This window comes from Pongo abelii, chromosome 12 (assembly GCF_028885655.2).
Source record: "Pongo abelii isolate AG06213 chromosome 12, NHGRI_mPonAbe1-v2.0_pri, whole genome shotgun sequence".
NCBI classification, from domain to species: Eukaryota; Metazoa; Chordata; class Mammalia; order Primates; family Hominidae; genus Pongo; species Pongo abelii.
This window is the reverse complement of record NC_071997.2, coordinates 6629718-6648440: the sequence shown is the minus strand read 5'-3', so window position 1 is coordinate 6648440 and position 18723 is coordinate 6629718.

Below are 18723 nucleotides of genomic sequence, written 5' to 3'. Positions count from 1 at the left end.
ATTCCATTCAATTCCATTCCACATTCAATTCCATTCCATTCCACGTTCCATTCCCTCCCATTCTGCGTTCCATTCCACGTTCCAGTCCACGTTCCTTTCCACATTCCATTTCATTCCATTCCACATTCCATTCCATTCCACATTCCATTCCATTCCTTTCCGTTCCATTACACATTCCTTTCCACATACCATTCCACTTTATTCCACATTCAATTCCATTCCTTTCCACATTGCATTCCACATTCCATTCCATTGCATTCCACATTCCCTTCCATTCCACTTCACATTCTATTCCATTGCATTCCATTCCACATTCCATTCCACATTCCTTTCCATTCCATTCCCCATTCCATTCCATTCCACATTCCATTCCATTCCACATTCGATTCCACATTCCATTCCATTCCTTTCCACATTCCATTCCATTCCACATGCCATTCCCTTCCATTCACTTCGATTCCATGACACATTCCATTCCATTCCATTCCATTCCATTCGATTACACATTCCATTCCACGTTCCATTCCATTCCATTCCGCATTTCCATTCCACATTCCATTCCATTCCATTCCGGATTCCATTCCACATTCCTTTCCATTCCATCCAACATTCCATACCATTCGATTCCGCATTCCTTTCCACTTTCCATTCCACATTCCATTCTACTCCATTCCTTTCCGCTTTCCATTCCATTCCACATTCCATTCCAAATTCCATTCCATTCCATTCCACATTCCCTTACACATTTCTTTCCATTGCATTCCAAATTCCATTCCATTCCATTCCACATTGCATTCAACTCCATTGCACATTGCACTCCATTCCTTTCCACGTTCCATTCCACGTTCCATTCCACGTTCCATTCCACATTCCTTTCCATTCCATTCCCCATTCCATTCCATTCCACATTCCATTCCATTCCACATTCAATTCCACATTCCATTCCATTACTTTCCACATTTCATTCCATTCCACATGCCATTCCCTTCCATTCATTACGATTCCATAACACATTCCATTCCATTCCATTAAACATTCCATTCCACATTCCATTCCATGGAATTCCAGATTCCATTCCAATATATTCCACATTCTGTTCTATTCCATTCCATTCCATTCCGCCTTCCACTCTACGTTCCATTCCACGTTCCATTCCACATTCCATTCCATTCCATTCCACGTTCCATTTCATGTTCCATTCCATGGTTCAGTCCACATTCCTTTGCACATGCCATTCCATCTTGCATTCCAATGTCCATTCCCTTCTGTTCCAGATTCCATTCCACATTCCATTCCTTTCCACGGTCTATTCCACATTCCAGTCCACGTTGCATTACACATTCCTTTCCATTCCATTCCACGTTCCATTCCACATTCCATTCCCTTCCTTTATGCATTGTATTCCATTTCATTAAATATTCCATTGCCCATTCCATTCCATTCCACATTCCATTACACATCACATTCCATTCCTTTCCACGTTCCTTTCCATTCCATTCTACATTCTATTAAACATTCCATTCCATTGCATTCCATTCCAATCCATATTCCATTCCATTCCATTCCACGTTCCATTCATTTCCATTCCAAATTCCATTCCGTTGCATTCCATGTTCCATTCCACATTGCATTCCATTCCATTCCGCTTTCCATTCCATTCCATTCCACGTTTCATTCCACATTCCATTCCATTCTATTCCACGTTCCATTCCACATTAAATTTCACATTGCATTCCATTCTATTCCACGTTCCATTACACATTCCATTCCACGTTCCATTCCATTCCATTCCACATTCAATTCCATTACATTCCACTTTCCTTTTCACATTCCTTTCCATTCTATTCCATTCCACATTCCATTCCACAATCCATTCCATTCCATTCCAGATTCCATTCCACATTCCATTCCATTCCATCCAACATTCCATACCATTCGATTCCGCATTCCATTCCATTCCTTTCCACTTTCCTTTCCAAACTCCAATCTTCTCCATTCCATTCCGCTTTCCATTACATTCTACATTCCATTCCAAATTCCATTCCATTCCATTCCACATTCCCTTACACATTTCTTTCCATGGCTTTCCTAATTTCATTTTCTTCCATTCCACATTGCATTCAACTCCATTGCACATTGCACTCCATTCCTTTCCACGTTCCATTCCACGTTCCATTCCACGTTCCATTCCGCTTTCCATTCCATTAAATTCTAGGTTGCATTCCATTCCCTTCCACATTCTATTGCACATTCCATTCCATTCAACTCCACGTTCCATTCCATTGCATTCCATGTTCCATTACACATTCCATTCCATTCAATTCCACATTCAATTCCACACTACATTCCACATTCCATTCCACATTCTATTCCATTCCATTTCATTCCGTTCCACATTTCATTCCATTCCATTCCGTTCCAAATTGCATTCCATTCCTTTGAACGTTCCTTTCCATGTTTCATTCCACTCCATTCCACATTCCATTGCACATTCAATTCCATTCCATTCCATAATCCATTCCACTTTCCATTGCATTAAATTTCAAATTCCATTCCACGATGTATTCCACTCCATTACACATTCCATTCCATTCCATTCCATTCCATATTCCATTCCATTCCACTTTGCTTTCCACATTCCATTCCATTGCATTCCAGATTCCATTCCATTCCATTCCAGGTCCCATTCCATTCCATTCCACATTACTTTCCACAATCCATTCCATTCCACATTCCAAAGCTCTTTCCATTCCATTCCATTCCACTTTTCTTTCCTCATTCCAATCCATTCCGTTCCAAATTTCATTCCACATCCACATTCCATTCCACATTCCATTCCATGCCATTCCACGTTTCTTTCCATTCCTTTCCACATTCCATTCAATTCCTTTCCACGTTCCATTCCATTCCATTCCACATTCCATACCATTCCGTTCCATTCCATTGCACATTTGATTCAACAATCCATTCCATTCCATTACACATTCCACTCCACATTCCCTTCCACATTCCATTATATTCCATTCCACATTCCATTCCTTTCCATTCCACATTCTATACCACATTCCATTCCATTCCATTCCACATTCCATTCCACTTTCCATTCTATTCCATTCCACTTTTCATTCCGCATTCCTTTCCATTCCATTCCACATTCCATTCCATATTCCATTCCATTAAATTCCGCATTCCATTCCACATTGCATTCCATTGGAATCCACATTCCATTCCACATTCCATTCCATTCCATTCCACATTCCATTCCACTTTCCATTCCATTCCAGTAGAGATTCCATTCCATTCCATTGCACATTCCATTATATTGCAGTACATTCCATTCTACATTATATTGCATTCCATTCCACATTCAGTTCCATTCCATCAAATTCCATTCCATTCCAAATTCAATTCCACATTACATTCCATTACATTCCACATAACATTCCACATTCCATTCCTTTCCTTTCCACTGCATTCCATATTCCATTCCATTCCATTTGACATTCCATTCCATTCCATTCCACATTCAATTCCACAGTATATTCCATTCAATTCCACATTCCATTCCAATCTGCTCCACTTTCCATACCATTCTCTTCCAGTACACATGGCATTCAATTAATTCTACATTCCATTCCATTCCATTTCATTCCATATTCAATTCCATTCCATTCCACTCCACGTACCATTCCATTCCATTCCAATGCATATTCCATTCCATTCCATTCCGTTCCACGTTCCATTCCATTCCATTCCACATTCAATTCCATATTTCATTGTGCATTCCTTTCCACATTACATTTAACATTCTAATCCACATTCCATTCCTTTCCATTCCACATTCCATTGCACATTACATTCCACATTCTAATACACAATCCATTCCACATTCCATTCCATTCCATGCCACATTCCTTTCCATATTCCATTCCGTTCCAGTCTACATTCCATTCCATTCCATTCCACATTACATTACATTCCATTCCACATTCCATTCCATTCCATTCGATTCCATTCCACATTCCATTCCATACCATTCCATTCCATTCCACTTTCCATTCCATTCCATTCGATTCCAATACACATTCCATTCCATTCCGCATTCCCTTCCACATTCCGTTGCATTCCATTCCATTCCATGTTCCATTCCATTCAATTCCACATTCCATTTTTTCCAATTCCACATTCCATTCCACATTCCAATTCATTCCATTCTAGATTCCATTCCACATTCCTTTCCATTTCATTCCACATTGCTTTCCATTCCATTCCACATTGCATTCCATTATATTCCACATTCCATTCCTTTCCAGATTCCATTCCATTACATTCCATTAAATTCCAAATTCCGTTCCACATACGATTCCATTCCATTCCACCTTCCATTCCATTCCATTCCACATTCCATTCCTTTCCATTCCATTCCGTTCCATTCCATTCCGTTCCATTCCATTCCGTTTCCATCCATGTTCCATTCCATTCCATTCCACGTTCCATTCCACTGTCCATTCCATTCTATTCCACATTCCATTCCATTCTATTACACTTTGATTGCATTTCATTCCACATTCCTTTCCATGCCTTTAACATTGCATTCCACATTCCATTCCATTCTATTCCACATTCCATTCTGCATTACATTCCATTCCATTCCACATTCCATTCCAGGTTCCCTTCCATTCTAATCCACATTCATTGCATTCCATTCCATTCCAGTCAAAATTCCATTCGATTCCATTCCATTCCACATTCGTTTCCATTCCAATCCACATTCCATTCCATTCCATTCCACCTAACATTTTATTCCATTCCACGTTCCATTGCATTCCATTCCTTGATCCAATCCTTTCCATTCCATATTCCTTTCCATTACATTTCACATTCCATTCCATTCCATTCCATTCCACATTCCATTCCATTCCTTTCCACATTGCATTCCATATTCCATTCCGCAATCCAATCCATTCAATTCCCCATTCTAATCCATTCCATTCCACATTCCATTCCATCCCATTCCACTTTCCATTCAACATTCAAATCCACATTCCTTTCGACATTGCATTCCACATTCCATTCCATGTTCCATTCCACTTTCCATTCTACAATTCCATTCCATTCCATTCCATTCTACGATCCGTTCCACATTGCATTCCATTTCATTCCACATTCCATTCCATTCCACGTTTCATTCCACATTCCATTCCATTCCATTGTACATTCCATTCCATTTCACTCCATTCCACTTTTCATTCCATTTGATTCCACATTCCATTCCAAGTGTTTCACATTCCATTCCACATTCGTTTCCATTCAATTCCCCATTCCATTTGAAATTCCATTCCATTCCATTCCAAATTCTATTACACATTGCGTTCCATTCCAATCCACATTCCATTCCATTCAATTCCAGTCCACCTTCCATTCCATTCCATTCCATTCCATTCCACATTCCATTCTATTCCATTTCAAATTCTATTCCATTCCTTTTCGCATTCCATTCCATTCCACGTTCCATTCCATTCCATTCCACGTTCCATGCCATTCCATTTCACATTACTTTCCACATTCGTTTGCATTCCATTCCACATTCCATTCCACATTCCATTACCTTCCAAATCAATTTCCATTCCTTTCCACATTCCGTTCCACGTTGCATTCCAATCCATTCCACATTCCATTCCACATTCGATTCCATTCCATTACACATTCCATGCCATTACATTGAACATTGCATTCCTCTTTACTTTCCATTACATTCCACATTCCATTCAAGATTGCATTCCACATTCCATTCCATATTCCATTCCATTCCATTCCTCATTGTATTCCACCTTCCATTCCATTCCGTTCTACATTCCATTCCACTCCATTCCACATGCCATCCCTTTCTATTTCACATTCCTTTCCATTCCATTCCACATTCTATTCCATTCCGCTTTCCATTCCTTTGCCTTTCATTCCGCATTCCACTCCATTCCATTCCACATTTCATTCCATTCCGTGTTCCATTCCACATTCCATTCCACTTTCCATTCCACATTCCACTGCATTCCATTCCACGTTTCAATCCATATTCCATTCCATTACATTCCGCTTTCCATTACACAATCCATTTCATTCCATACCACATTCCATTCCCCATTCCAATCCATTCCATTCCACATTCCATTCTTTCAGCGTTGCATTCTACATTCCATTCCACACCACATTCCATTCCCCATTCCAATCCATTCCATTCCACATTCCATTCTTTCAGCGTTGCATTCTACATTCCATTCCACATTCCATTCCATTCCACGTTCCATTCCACATTCCATTCTGTTCCATTCGATGTTCCATTCTATATTCCATTCCATTCCATTCCACATTCCATTCCATTCCACTCCACATTCCATTACATTCCATTACACATTCCATTGCACATTCCATTCCATTGCATTCCACATTCCACTCCCTTCCTTTCAATTCCATTAAAACATTCGATTCAATTCCATTCCATTGCATTCCACATTCCATTCCATTCCATTCCACATTCCACTCCACTTTCCTTTCCACATTTCATTCCATGTTCCATTCCACATTCCTTTCCACTTTCCCTTCCAGGTTGCATTCCTCATTCCATTACACGTTCCATTCCAGAATCCATTCCATTTCACATTCCATTCATCGTTCCATTCCACTCCATTCCTCGTTCCATTCCATTCGATTCCATTCAACATTCGATTCCATTCCATTTCATTCCATTGCTTTCCATTCCCCATTCCATTCCATTCCATTGCATTCCACATTGCATGATTCTTTCCATTCCATTCTAAATTCCATTCCACATTCTATTCCACATTTCATTCCTTTGCATTCCACATTGCATTGAATTCCATTCCACATTCCATTCCCCATTCCATTCCATTCCATTCCATTCCATTCCATTCTATTCCATTCTATTCCACATTCCACTCAATTCCATTCCATTCCATTCCAGATTCCATTCCATTCCATTCCATTCCATTCCATTCCAATCCACTTTCCATTCCATTACATTCCACATTCCATTCCATTCCACACTCCATTATTCTTTCCATTCCATTCCATCCCACATTCCAATCCACTTTCTATTCCACATTTCATTCCTTTCCATTCCACTTTCCATTCCATTCCATTCCACATTCAATTCCCCATTCCATTCCATTCCATTCTATTCCATTCTATTCCACATTCCACTGCATTCCATTCCATTGCATTCCACATTCCATTCCATTCCATTCCGCATTCTGTTCCATTCCATTCGGCATTCTATTCCTTTCCATTCCATTGCAATCCACATTCCATTCCATTCCATTCCACATTCCATTCCATTCCACATTCCATTGTTCTTTCCATTCCATTCCATTCCATTCCACATTCCACTCCACGTTCTATTCCACAGTTCATTCCTTTCCATTCCACATTCCATTCCATTACATTCCACATTCCATTCCGTGTTCCATTCCCTTCCATTCTATTCCATTCTATTCCAAATTCAACTCCATTCCATTCCATTCCATTCCACATTCTATTCTGTTCCATTCCACATTCCATTCCATTACTTTCCATTCCATTCCTTTCCATTCCTCCATAATTTCCATTAAATTCCACTTTCCATTCCTTTACATTCCATTCCTTTCCATATTCCAATCCATTCCATTCCATTCCACATTCCATTCCATTCCATTCCACATTCCATTCCATTCCATTCTACTCCATTCCATTCCATTCCATTCCACATTGCATTCCATACCATTCCATTCCACTTTCCACTCCACATTCCATTCCGGTATCTAATCCATTCTATTCCACATTACATTTCATTACATTCCACATTCCATTCCATTCCATTCCTCTTTCCATGCCATTCCTCGTTCCATTCCATTCCACATTCCATTACACATTTCATTCCATTACATTCCAATTCATTCCATTCTTCATGCCATTCGATTCATTCCATTCCATTCCACATTCCATTGCACATTCCATTTCACATTCCATTCTGTTCCATTCCATTCCATTCCACGATCCATTCTACATTCCATTCCACATTCCATTACATTCCATTGCACGTACCAGTCCGCATTCCATTCCATTACATTCCACTTTCCATTCCATTCCATTCCACACTCCATTTCATTCCATTCTATTCCACTGCACTCCACTTTCCATTCCATTTCGTTCCATTCCACATGTCATTCCATTCCATTCCACATTTCATTCCACATTCCATTCCTTTCCATTCCATGTTCCTTTACACATTCCATTCCAAGAATCATTCCACGTTCCATTCCATGATTCATTCCACGTTCCATTCAACGTTCCATTCCATTCCATTCCACGTTCCATTACATTTCATTGCACGTTCCATTCCATATTCCATTCCAGTAAATTCCACAATCCACTCCATTCCACATTCCATTCCATTCCATTCAATTCCATTCAACGTTCCATTTCATTGCATTCCACATTCCATTCCCTTCCTTTCCAGCTTCTATTCCACTTTTTTTTCCACATTCCTTTCCATGTTCCATACCACTTGCCATTCAATGTTCCATTCCACTTTCCATTCCACATTGCATTCCGCATTCCATTCCACTCCATTCCACATTCAATTCCATTCCATTCCGCATTGCATTCCACATTCCATTGCATTCCATTCCACTTTCCATTCCATTCCATCCCAAATTCTATTCCACGTTCTATTCCATGTTCCATTTCACGTTCCTTTCCACGTTCCATTGCACATTCAATTCAACGTTCCCTTCCATTCCATTCCATTCCATACTTCATTCCACAGTCCTTTCCATTCCATTCCACATTCCATTCCACTTTCCACTCCATTCCATTTCACATTCCATTACATTCCGTTCCATACCAATCCACATTCCATTCCATTCCATTCCATTCCACTTTCCATTCCATTCCACATTCCATTCCACATTCCATTCCATGCCATTCCACATTACATTCAATTTCATTCCACATTCCTTTGGAGATTCCTTTCCAATCCATTGCACATTCCATTCCACATTCCATTCCATTATATTCCACATTCCATTAAACATTCCATTCCACATTCCATTGCACATTATATTCCATTCTCTTCCGTACTCCATTTCATTCCCTTCCATTCCACATTCCATTCCATTCCATTCCACATTAAATTCCATTCCATACCATTCCATTCCTCATTCCACTCCATTCAATTCCATTCCACTTTCCATTCCATTCCATTACACATTCCTTTCCATTCCATTTCACATTCCTCTCTGCATTCCATTGCACATTCCATTCCATTTCACATTCGATTTCTTTACAATTCACGTTAAATTCCATTCCATTTCGCATTCTATTCCATTCCATTCCATTCCATTTCATTCCACATTCTATTCCATTCCACAACACAGTCCATTCCACATTCCATTCCATTCAATTCCACATTCCATTCCATTCCATTCTTCATTATATTCCATTCCATTCCACATTCCATTCCATTCCCTTCCTTCCATAATCCATTCCATTCCTTTTCACATTCCATTCCATTCCATTCCACATCCAATTCAATTACCTTCCACATTCCATTCCATTCCATTCCACATTCAATTCCATTCCATTCCATTCTATTCCACATTCCATTCCATTGCATTCCACTTTCCATTCCATTCCATTCCACATTCCATTCCATTCAATTCCAACTTCCATTCCATTCCATTCCACTTTCCATTCCATTCCATTCCACGTTCCATTCCCTTCCATTCCACATTCCATTCCATTCCATTCCGCGTTCCATTTCACAGTCCGTTCTATTGCATTCCACTTTCAACTCCATTCCATTCCACATTCCATTCCACGTGCCATTCCACGTGGCATTCCGCGTTCCACTCCGCGATCCACTCCTTGTTCCATTCCTCATTCCGTTCCACATTCCATACCTGATTCCCTTCCATTCCATTCCACATTCCATTGCATTGCATTCCACATTCCATTCCATTCCATTCCATTCCATTCCATTCCATTCCATTCCATTCCAGTCCAGTCCACTTTCCTTTCCATTGCATTCCATTCCATTCCATTCCACGTTCTATGTTATTTCATTCCACTTTCCATTCTATTCCATTCCATTCCACATTCCATTCCATTCCATTCCCCATTCTATTCCATGCCATTCCATTCCATTCCATGTTAAATTCCACATTCCATTCCATTCCATTCCACATTCCATTCCGTTTAATTGCACATTCCATTCCATTCCATTCCAGGTTCCATTTCACATGCCATTCTATTCCATTCCATGTTCTAATACGTTGCATTGCACGTTCCATTCTATTCCATTCAATTCCATTCCACTTTCCCTTCCATTCCATTCCACAATCCATTCCCTTCAATTCCACGTTCTATTCCAACTTCTTTTCCACGTTCCATTCTTTGTTCCATACCACTTTCCATTCGACATTCCATTCCACGTTCCATTCCACTTTCCATTCCACATTGCATTCCATTCAATTGCAGATTCCATTCCATTCCATTCCAGGTTCCATTAGCTTCCATTCCATGCTCCTTTCTATTCCATTGCTCTTTCCATTTCATTTCATTGCACCTTCCATTCTACATTCCATTCCATTCAATTCCACGTTCCACTCCATTCCTTTCCATTCCACATTCCATTCCCTCCATTGCAGCTTCCATTCCACAATCTTTTCCACATTCCATTCCACGTTCCATACCACTTGCCATTTGACGTTCCATTCCAAGTTCCATTCCACATTCCATACCATTTTCCATGCCATTCCATTCCACATTCCATTCTGTTCCATTCCATTCGACATTCCAATCCAATCCATTCCACGCTCCATTACATTCCATTCCACGTTCCAGGTCTTTCCATTCCACATTCCAGTCCTTTCCATTCCAAGTTACACTCCTCGTTACATTTCCCTTTCCATTCCACGTTGCATTCCACGTTACATTCCCCATTCCATTCCAAGTTCGATTCCACCTTCCATTCGATTCCATTCCGCATTCCATTCCATTCCATTCCACATTGCATTCCATTCCATTCTAAATTCCATTCCATTCCATTCCAGTCCACATTCTATTCCATTGCATTCCATTCCATTCCATACAATATCATTACATATTGCATTCCTTTCCATTCCTCATTCCATTCGTTTCCATTCCACATTCCATTGCACTCCATTAAACATTCCATTCCCTTCCATTTCACCTTCAATTCCATTCCACTCCACAATCCAATCCACATTCCATTCCATTTCATTGCACATTCTATTCCATTCCATTCCACCTTCAATTCCATTCCATTCCATAATCCATTCCACTTCCCATTTCATTGAATTCCACATTCCATTCCATTCCATTCCACTATCCATTCCATTCCATTCAACTTTCCATTCCATTCCATTCCATGCTCTATTCCACAGTCCATTCTATTCCATTCCACATTCCATTCCATTCCATTCCACGTTCCATTCCACATTACATTTCACATACCATTCCATTCCACTAAACTTTCCATTCCATTCGATTACACTTTCTATTCAATTCCATTGATCTTGCCATTCCATCTTCCATTCATTCCTTTCCACTTTCCATTCTATTCCATTCCACTTTCCATTCCACATTCCATTCCATTCCATTGAACTTTCCATTCCATTTTCCATTCCATTCCCTTCCATTCCACATTCCATTCCATTCCATTCCACATTCAATTCCATTCCATTCCTTTCTATTCCATTCCAAATTCCATTCCATTCCATTCCATTCCACATTCCATTCCATTCCATTCCACATTCCATTCCGCTTCATTCCATACCATATTCCAATCCATTCCATTCCATTCCATTCGTCATTCCATTTCATTCCATTCCTCTTTCCCTTCAATTCCATTCCACATTCCATTCCTTGCAATTCCACATTCCATTCCGTTTCATTCCATACCATATTCCATTCCATTCCTTTCCATTCCATTCGACATTCCATTCCATTCCATTCCTCTTTCTCTTCCATTCCATTCCACATTCCATTCCACATTCCATTCCATTCCATTCCACATCCCTTTCCACTTTCCATTTCATTCCATTCCACATTCCATTGCATTCCATTCCACTTTCCATTGCATTCCATTCCAAATTCCATTCCACGTTCCATTCCATATTCCGTTTCACGTTCCTTTCTACGTTCCATTGCACATTCAATTCAATGTTCCATTCCATTCCATTCCACATTTCATTCCACATTCCATTCCTTTCCACGTGCCATTCCACATTCCACTCCATGCCATTTCACATTCCCTTCCATTCCATTCCATGGCATTCCATCCCAATCCACATTCCATTCCATTCCTCATTCCATTCCATTCCTCTTTCCATTCCACATTCCATTCCATGCCATTCCACATTAAATTCAATTTCATTCCACATTCCTTTGGAGTTTCCTTTCTATTCCATTGAACATTCCATTCCAACTTCCATTCTATTCCATTCCACATTCCATTAAACATTCCATTCCATATTCCATTGCACATTATATTCCATTCCATTCCGTACTCCATTCCATTCCTTTCGATTCCACATTCCATTCCATTACATTCCACATTCAATTCCATTCCACATTCCATTCCATTCCATTCTATTCCGTTCCATTACACCTTCCATTCCACCTATCATTCCACTCCATTCCACATTCCATTGCATTCCTTTCCACTTTTCTTTCCACATTCCATTCCATTGCATTCCACATTCCATTCTATTTCATTTCACATTCCATTCCATTCCATTACATTCCACATTCCATTCCACTTTCCTTTCCATTACATTCCTCATTCCATTCCAATCCACATTCCATTCCGTTCCACATTCCACTCCACTTTCCATTCCATTCCATTCCACATTCCTTTCCATTCCACATGCCATTCCTTTCCATTCCATTCGATTCCATAATACATTCCATTCTATTCCTTTCCTTTCCATTACAATACATTCCACATTCCATTCCATAATCCATTGAATGGCATTCCACATTCCATTCCAATATATTCCACATTCCATTCCATTCCATTCCATTCCATTCCTTGTTCCATTCTACATTCCTTTCCTCTTTCCATTCCACTGTCCATTCCATTCCATTCCACGTTCCATTCCATGTTCCATTGAAGTTTCAGTCCACATTCGATTGCACATTCCATTCCAACTTCCATTCCACATTCCATTCCATTCCATTCCAGATTCCATCCCACATTCCCTTCCATTCCACGTTCCAATCCACATTCCATTCCACGTAGCATTACACATTCCATTCCAAGTGCCAGTCCACGTTCCATTCCGCATTCCATTCCGCATTCCATTCCGCATTCTATTCCACGTTCCATTACTCTTTCCATTGCACATTCCATACCTGATTCCATTCCATTCCACATTCTATTCCATTCCACATTCCATTCCATTACTTTCCATTCCAGTCCACATTTCATCCCATTGCATTCCATTCCATTCCATTCCACATACATTCCCTTCCAATAGAGATTACATTCCAATCCCTTCCAGATTCCATTCCACGTTCCATTCCATGTTCCATTCCACGTTCCATTCCATTCCATTCTATTCCATTCCATTTGACTTTCCATTCCATTCCATTCCATTCCATTCCTTTCCAAGTTTCATTCCATTCCATTTCACATTCCATTCCACCTTCCATTCCATTTCTTTTCACGGTCAATTCCACTTTCTATTCCACTTTCCATTCCACCTTCCATTTCAAATTCCATTCCATTCCACATTCCATTCCACATTCCCTTCCATTCCATTCCACATTCCCTTCCATTCCATTCCACATTCCATTCCACATTCCATCCCATCTCATTCCACATGCCATTCCACATTCCATTCCACAATCCATTACACATTCTACTCCTTTCCACGTTCCATTCCCCATTCCATTCCACGTTATATTACAAATTCCTTTCTATTCCATTCCACGTGGCATTACACATTCCATTGCATTTCCTTCCACATTCTATTCCATTTCATTCTGCATTGCATTCCACATTCCATTCTATTCCATTGCACCCTCCATTCCAGATACCATTCCATTTTGTCCTGTCGCACATTCCATTCCATTCCATACCACGGTCAATTCCACTTTCCATTCCACGTTTCATTCTACATTGCTTTCCATGTTCCATTCCACGTTCCATTCTATTCCATTCCACATTCCATTCCATTCCATTCCACAGTCCATTCCACATTCCGTTTCCTCCTTTGCATTACACGTTCCATTCCATTGCATTCTTTTCCATTCCACATTTCAATACGTATTCCATTTCACATTCCATTCCATTGAATTCTTTCCACATTCCATTTTACGTTAAATTCCACATTCCTTTCCATTACATTCCACGTGGCATTACACATTCCATTCCATTCCTTTACACATTAAATTCTGTTTCATTCCACATTCCATTCCATATTCCATTCTATTCCATTCCACTATCCATTCCACTTACCTTTCCATTCTATCCCATTTCACATTCCATTCCATTCCATACCGCGTTTCATTCCACGTTCCATTCCACGTTCCTTTCCACGTTCCATTCCATTCCATTCCACATCCCTTTCCAAATTCCATTCCACCTTCCTTTCCAAGTTATTTTCCACGTTCAATTCCAACTTCCATTCCATTCCATTCCATATTCCATTCCACATTCCGTTCCATTCCATGCCACATTTCTTTCCACATTCCAGTCCATTCCATTTCACATTCCATTCCATTTAATACTGCATTCCATTCCATTCCACGTTCAATTACACACTCCATTCCATTCCGTTCCACATTCTATTCCATTTCATTCCACATTCCATTCCAGTTTACATTTCATTCCATTCCACAATCCATTGCATTCCATTCCACTTTCCATTCCATTCCATTCCAAATTCCATTCCACGTTACATTACACGTTCCTTTCCACGTTCCATTGCACATTCATTCAATTCAAAGTTCCATTCCACTCCATTCCACATTTCATTGCACATTCCATTCCCTTCCATTCCACATTGCATTCCACTTTACACTCCGTTCCATTTCACATTCCATTCCATTATATTACATTCCATTCTATGCCAATCCACATTCCATTCTATTCCATTCCACATTCCATTCCTTTCCTCTTTCCATTCCACATTCCATTCCATGCAATTCCACATTACATGCAATTTCATTTCACATTCCTTTGGTATTTCCATTCCATTCCATTGCACATTCCATTCCACCTTCCATTCTATTCCATTCCACATTCCATTTAACATTCCATTCCACATTCCATTGCACATTATATTCCATTCCATTCCGTACTCCATTCCATTCCTTTCCATTGCACATTCCGTTCCATTCCATTCCACATTCCATTCCAAATTCAATTCCATTCCACATTCCATTCCAAATTCAATTCCATTCCACATTCCATTCCATTCTATTCCGTTCCATTACACATTCCATTATACATATCATTCCACTCCATTCCACATTCCATTCCATTCCTTTCCACATTCCACTCCGCAATAAATTCCACATTCCATTCCATTGCATTTCACATTCTATTTCGTTACAATTCATGTTCCTTTCCATTCCATTTCGCATTCTATTCCATTCCATTCCATTCCATTTCATTCCACATTCCATTCAATTCCATTACACAGTCCATTCCTCATTCCATTCCATTCCATTTCATTCGACATTCCTTTCCATGCCATTCAACAGTCCATTACACATACCATTCCATTATATTCCACGTTCCGTTCCCTTCCATTCCACATTCCATTCCATTCCACGTTCCATTGCATTCCATTCCACATTCAACTCCATTCCATTCCACGTTCCATTTCACAGTCCATTCTATCGCATACCATATTCTATTCCATTCCATTCCATGTTCCGTTCCACGTGCCATTCCATGTTCCGTTCCATGTTCCATTCCACGTTTCATTGCATGTTCCATTCCTCATTCCGTTCCACATTCCATTCCTGATTCTAGTCCATTCCATTCCACATTCCATTCCATTCCATTCCAGTCCAGTCCACATTCCATTCCATTGCATTACATTCCATTCCATTCCACATTCTATTGTATTCCATTGCACATTGCATTCCATGCCATTCCATTCCATTCCACGTTACATTCAAAGTTCCATTCCATTCCATTCCATATTCCATTGCATTTAATTGCACATTCCATTCCATTCCAATCCAGGTTCCATTCCATTCCATTCCACGTTCCGTTGCATTCCATTCCACTTTCCATTCCATTTCATTCCAAGTTCCATTCCAAATGCCATTCCTTTCCATTCCAAGTTCTATTATTTTCCATTGCACATTCCATTCCATTCCATTCAATTACATTCCACGTTCCCTTCCATTCCATTCCACCTTCCATTCCCTTCCATTCCACGTTCCATTCCACCTTCTTTTCCACGTTCCATTCCATGTTGCATACCACTTTCCATTCGACATTCCATTCCACATTCCATTCCACGTTCCATTCCACGTTCCACTCCATTGCATTCCACATTCCATTTTACTTTCCATTCCAGGCCTTTCCACATTCCATTCCACATTCCATTGCATTCCATTCCACATTTCATTCTGTTCCATTCCACATTGCCTTCCATTCAATTGCAGATTCCATTCCATTCCATTCCAGTTTCCATCAACTTCCATTCCATGTTTCAATAAATTCCATTCCACAATCCATTCCATTTCATTGCACATTGCATTCCATATTCCATGCCATTCATTTCCGCCTTCCACTCCATTCCATTCCATGCAAATTTCCATTCCATTCCATTCAATTCCTTTCAGCGTTCCATTCCATTCAATTCCACATTCCATTACCTTCCATTCCAGCTTCCATTCCACATTCTTTTCCACATTCCATTCCATGTTCCATACCACTTGCCATGCAACGTTCCATTCCACCTTCCATTCCACATTCCTTTCCACTTTCCATTCCATTCCATTCCACATTCCATTCCATTCCATTCCATTCGACATTCCATTCCAATCCCTTCAACGTTCCATTACATTCCATTCCACGTTCTTGTCCATTCCTTTCCACATTCCAGTCCTTTCCATTCCAAGGTGCACTCCACTTTACATTCCCTATTCCATTCCTCGTTGTATTCCACGTTACATTCCCCATTCCATTCCAACTTCGATTCCACATTCCATTTGATTCTATTCCGCATTCCATTCCATTCTATTCCACTTTGCATTCCATTCCATTCCATATTCCATTCCATTCCATTCCATTCCAGTACAAATTCTATTCCATTGCATTCCATTCCTTTCCATACCATACCATTCCGTATTGCATTCCATTCCATTCCTCATTCCTTTCTATTCCATTCCACATTCCATTCCATTCCATTCCACGTTCCATTCCATTCCATTTCACCTTCACTTCCATTCCATTACACAATCCAATTCGAATTCCATTCCTTTGTACATTCCATTCCATTCCATTCCACCTTCAATTCCATTCCATTTCATAATCCATTCCACTTTCCATTCAATTGAATTCCACATTCCATTCCATTCCATTCCACTTTCCATTCCATTACATTCAACTTTCCATTCCATTCCATTCCATGTTCCATTCCACAGTCAATTCTATTCCATTCCACATTGCATTCCATTCCATTCCACGTTCCATTCCACATTCCATTTCACATACCATTGCATTCCACCAATCTTTTCATTCCGTTCCACTCCACGTTCCATTCCATTCCATTGAACTTTCCATTCTACATTCCATTTCGTTCCTTTCCACTTTCCATTCTATTCCATTCCACTTTCCATTCCACATGCCTTTCCATTCCATTCTATTCCACATTCTATTCCATTCCACATTCCTTTCCATTCCATTCCACATTCCAATCCATTCAATTCCATTCCACATTCCAATCCATTCCATTCCATTCCATTATGTTCCATTCCAGATTCCATTCCATTCCACAATCTATTCCATTGCACGTTCCATTACCATTCCATTCCAGATTCCATTAGACGTTCCATTCCACGTTCCATTCCCCATGACTTTCCACATTGCATTCCACGTTTCATCCAACTTTCCATTTGACATTCCATTCCATGTTCCTTTTCACTATCCATTCCCTTCCCTTCCTCCTTCCATTCTATTCCACTCCACATTCCATTCTATTCCAGTCCACATTGCATTCCGCATTGCACTCCATTCCATTCCACATTCCATTCTCATTCCATTCCATTCTATCCCACATTACATTCCACATTCTATTCCATTCAATTCCACATTTCATACCACATTCCATTCCATTTTATTCCTCTTTCCATTCCACATTCCATTCCTCTTTCCATTAAATGATCCATTCCACGTTCCATTCTATGTTCCATTCCATTCCATTCCAGGTTGCATTCGACAGTACATTGCATTCCATTCCAAGTTCCATTCCACATTTCATAACACCTTCCATTCCTCCTTCTATTCAGTTCCAATCCACAATACATTCCACATTCCATTCCACTTTCTATTCCACATTCCATTAAAGTCTATTCCACATTCCAATCCACGTTACATTCCATTCCATTCCACACTCAATTCCACAATGTATTCCACATTCCATTCCATTCCTTTCCACATTCCATTCCACATTA